This window comes from Vicugna pacos, chromosome 20 (assembly GCF_048564905.1).
Source record: "Vicugna pacos chromosome 20, VicPac4, whole genome shotgun sequence".
NCBI classification, from domain to species: Eukaryota; Metazoa; Chordata; class Mammalia; order Artiodactyla; family Camelidae; genus Vicugna; species Vicugna pacos.
In genome coordinates this window covers 29969733-29974370 of record NC_133006.1, presented here as the reverse complement: position 1 = coordinate 29974370, position 4638 = coordinate 29969733, and the positions used below count along the sequence as shown (strand labels likewise).

The 4638-nt window shown below is 39.3% G+C and overlaps 1 non-coding gene across 1 annotated transcript; it reads left to right on the top strand.

The window, feature by feature from the left end:
- Window positions 1-3934: 3934 nt before the first annotated feature.
- On the top strand, window positions 3935-4041 carry LOC116284515 (U6 spliceosomal RNA). Its single transcript, XR_012062534.1, has one exon. It is a non-coding gene; the product is annotated as a U6 spliceosomal RNA (small nuclear RNA).
- Window positions 4042-4638: the final 597 nt, after the last annotated feature.

Genomic DNA, 4638 nt, shown 5'->3' with positions numbered 1-4638 from the left:
GTGGGCATTACATTTTGTAACCTAACTAAATAGTTTTGTATCTCCTATTGGTTTGTCCTAGAGGGGAATATAATTTAGTCTTTTGGGGTTTCAGTTTCCTCATCTGCCTAACTAAGGGTGGCTGAGCGATCTCTCTCCTTTCTCATTCCTCTGAGTTTCTAGAAGTTATAATGCCAGGTTATCACCACCTCATGTGGGGCCAGTCCCACTGCCAGGAATCATTCATCAGGCTATGATGTGAGGGCCTCATAGAGGATCCAAGCCAGAGAACACAGGACCCTAACTGCCTTGTAGGGAGGCAAGTCCAGGATGTATCTGAGTACAGATCAGCTTCTGCCTCCAGTCAGTTTCTGCCTCCAGTTCTCCTCTTTTCTGGTGGCGCTTTCTCTGATTTCTTTGAGTCTTTGGCCTCAGAGTACCCACTGATTTATTGCTGGGTGGACCCAGTGTCTGTGGACTCCCTGCTGCATTCAATTCCTCTGAGAAGTGGATTTCCTGCCTCTGACTCACTTATCTACCTGGCCCTTCTGGTCATCATAGCCACTCTGTTCAGAGATGTCTTGCCTGCCTGACTCAGCTTGCCCTGCTCCGCTTAGCAGCTGGCTCCTGTGCGGGCCGTGATCCATCTCAGTGTGACACCGCAGTATGGCCTGAGGACAGCCATCCCTTCTTAAGGGCGCCTCTTTCTTAGTCCGCTTGGGCTGCCATAACAAAATATGATAAACTAGGTAAACAGCAGGTTTACCTAGTTCTGGAGGTTCTGGAGGCTGAGAGTCTCTGAGAGCAGAGTGCCAGCTTGGTTGGGTTCTGGTGAGAGCTCTCCTCCTGGCTTGCAGCTGGCCACCTCCTCACTGTGTGCTCACATGGTGGAGAGACGGGGGCTCTGTTCTCATCCTCTTCTTATAAATACGCTATGTGGGGCCCCATACTCATGACCTCCTCTAAACCTAATTACTTCCCAAAGGCTCCGTTGCCAAATACCATCACGCTGAGGGTTGGGGCTTCAACATAGTTATTAGGGGAGGGACATAACATTCTCTTTTCTGACCACAGATTAAAAGGGATAAGAGGTGACTTGCAAAGAAAAAGAGAATTTGGGGCAGAGGTAGAAGAGGATCAGAAGTAAGGAGCCTGAGGGTCTTTGAATTTACATTTCACCACTGCTTCCAGCGTTTCTAATTGTAGCTTTAGAGATGCTTTCACGGCCCTCTTCCAAGCACCCTGATGAACACATAACTTTCATACTGAAACATCTTCTAAATTGAGAGGGGAGGTTTTCTGGGGAAATGTTGGGCTTCATTTTGAAACAAATGAAGTGGAGATGGTGGCAGTAATTGAAATAGAAATTAAATTATCCTCCTCCGGATTCTGTAGACCTCCTTTTCCTCAAAGAATCACTTAAAACTTCATGCATCCCTGGCAATATTATGGCTGGAGACAAGAGTCTGTCGTAGATGACAAACATGTAATCTCTATATAATTCCGTCCTTAGGCTCAGCAGAAGCAGAGTGTTCCATGTGGTCGCCTTTCGGACGAAGGTCAAGATGAGCGGAGACCACCAAGCACTTTTCCAGAAGGATATTAGATTTCACTGGAGCCAGAAGCTCAGAAGTGAGTTATTAGAGTTTTGTTTACTATACCCTCTGGCTATAGCCTTAATTAGGTGGAACTGATAAGCTTGATAAATTTTGAACTATTGCTTTCTGTTTGCCAGTAACAAAATATTACTGTGTAGGATGTTAGTTATTTTCCACATCAAATCCCTTCTATTTTCCTGAAGATGTCAGTTTCTGTTTCAATGGGTCTTTTGTTTAGAGGGAGGAGACTGTCCTTTTTACCTTTTTTAATTAAAGCACCTTAGTGACTATTACACAATTTCTTCAGACTTGACTCTCACCTCGACTCTTGACCTTCTTCTCTTCAGGGCTCCAAGGTTTTACTCTCTCAGGTAGTAATTAGATCAAGGAAGGGACGCAGACACAGGTTATTTCTTCCCAATTCTCACACATCTCTTAGTTTATATTTTCTTTTTCTTTTTCTTTTTTCTTCTTCCCTCCTTTCCTTCCTTTCTTCCCTTCCCATCCTTCCTCTTTCTTTCTATCTTTCTTTCTTTCTTTCTTTCTTTTTCTTTGTCTTTTTCTTTTCTTCTTTCTTTTCTTCTTTCTTTCTTTCTTTCTTTCTTTCTTTCTTTCTTTCTTTCTTTCTTTCTTCTTTCTTTTCTTTCTCTTTCATCTGTGAATTAAGCAGATCCTACGGTCAGGAATCTCATACCTATAAACATTATATTCCTGTTATAAAATGTTAAGAAGATATATGGGCAGTATTTTAAGGAACCCCAAACCCTGGGAGTAATAGCAAGAACAACAAGAAAAGCATAGAAAGCAAATATGTGTTTGTTTACGAGTCAGTTGCATACGTAGGTTTATACATACAGTTAGACAGATATGACATGTTGAAATATTTTTAGTGATGTCCTGAAACCATAATTATAATCTTAATGAAACATTTAGTCAAGTTTTAACGGGTCCAAGAATAATTGTTTTACTGTTCTGTTTGGAATGCAAACTTAGAAGTCTAAGAGTTCAGTTAATTATCCCACAGACGGAAGAGTTTGAAAGGAGAAGGATTTTTCTCCAGAGTGGTGTTTAACATAGACTTAAGTCTGGGCTCAGATTCTACAGGCCAGAAAGAGTCCTGCTAACCCCCTCATTCAAATACATCCAGGAAGAATAGCCCAAGTAATCACACCTAGGAAATGAACCGGCTTACTGGGAGGTAAAGGGAAACACCTGGATTTTAGAATTGAGCAGCAGGCGCAGCAAGTGAGATTGCCAAGAATATCCATGGGCAGGAGTAAATCAGCAAGTGTTCAAGGATGAGGCTCGGAGTGGTCACAAGTGAACTTCTCAAAACTGAAGAATGTGAGACAACAGGCTGAAGTGCCCTTTAATTTTACACGGAAAGATTGCTTCCGCGAAGAGTCTATTTAGGAAGATGGCATTTGAATCACTTTTGAAAAAGTTTCTTCCTTTCTGATTTATATCAGAAATCTGACTTCTGGACAGCCTTTAGTTTCAGGATGTTTTCTCTGGTTACCAGCATACTTGCCTGTGGCTGGGCCACTTTGAGAGAAGTACGAGGGAAGGTTGAGGTGGAGAACATATGGTAAGAAAATAAAACTAAGGGCTAGAAATGACAAATATATGGGTAAACATAAAAGACTGTATAAATGTATTTTTTTCTTTTCTTCCCTTATGTTCTTCAAAACACATTTTAAATGGTTTAAAGCAATAATTATAGCAGTGTGTTGTTGGGTTGATGACATACATACATGTGATTTATGTGGCAGTAGTAACGTAGGAAGATGGAGGAAATGGCGCTAGACTGAAGTAAAATTCCTGTCTTTTAGCAGAATTCAGTCAGAATCAAACTGAAGTACATTGTTATAGTTTAACATGCATTTTGTAATCCCTAGAAGCAATCACTACAGAAATAACTTTTAAAAAAGAAGCTAAATAAAAAAAAGAATTAAAATGGCCCCCAGAACCCATCTATTTAATACAAAATAAAGTGGTAAAGGAGAAATAAAGGAACAAAAAAGACTTGAGATATGGAAAACAAATAGCAAAATGACAAATGTAAATCTGACCAAATCGATGATTACATTAAATTTGAGTGGACTAATCATTCTAATTAAAAGACAGAGATTTCTAGCAGCGATTAAAGAGCAGAATCGAACACTATGCTGTCTGTCACAAATACACTTCAGAATACAAGGCACAAATAGATTGAATGTAAAAAGGTAGAGAAAGGATATACTATGCAAGTAACAACCATAAGAGAACTTGAGTGGTTGTATTGCTATAAGACAAGATAGTCCTTAGTCAAAAATTGTTACTGGAGACAAAGAGGGACATTTTATAATGATAAAAGGGTGCTCGCTTTGGCAACACAGATACTAAAATTGGAACGATACAGAGATTATTAGCATGGCCCCTGCACAAGGATGACAGGCGAATTCCTGAAGCATGCTATGTTTTTCCTTCAGCAAGTCGTGTTGGGAAACCTGGACAGCTGCATGTAAATCAATGAAGTTATAACACTCTCTCACATCATACACAAAAATAAGCTAAAAAATGGCTCAAAGACTTAAATATAAGACATAACACCCCAAAACTCCTAGAAGAGAACAGTCAAAACATTCTTGGACATAAATCTATGTATATCTGAATCACTTTGCTGTACACCAGAAACACATTATAAATCAACTATACTTCACTTGTAAAATATACATATAATGATAAAGGAACCAATACATGAAAAAGATATGCCAATTAAAAGTGTATACATATACAACAACAGTGCCCCAAGATACATGAATCAAAAACTGACAGAAGAAAATAAGAAACATCAAATTCAACAGAGAGATTTTAATACTCCTTTCAATAATTAATACAATAACTAAACAGAGAAGTCAGCAAAGATATAGAAGACTTGAACACCACTATCAAACGTGACCTAAATGGCCTAATGACATTTGTAGAACACTCCACCCAACAACAGTGTTGTATATGTTCTTTTCATGTACAAAAGGAATAGACCAGGACAGACCATGTGGTATGTCATAATAATAAATCT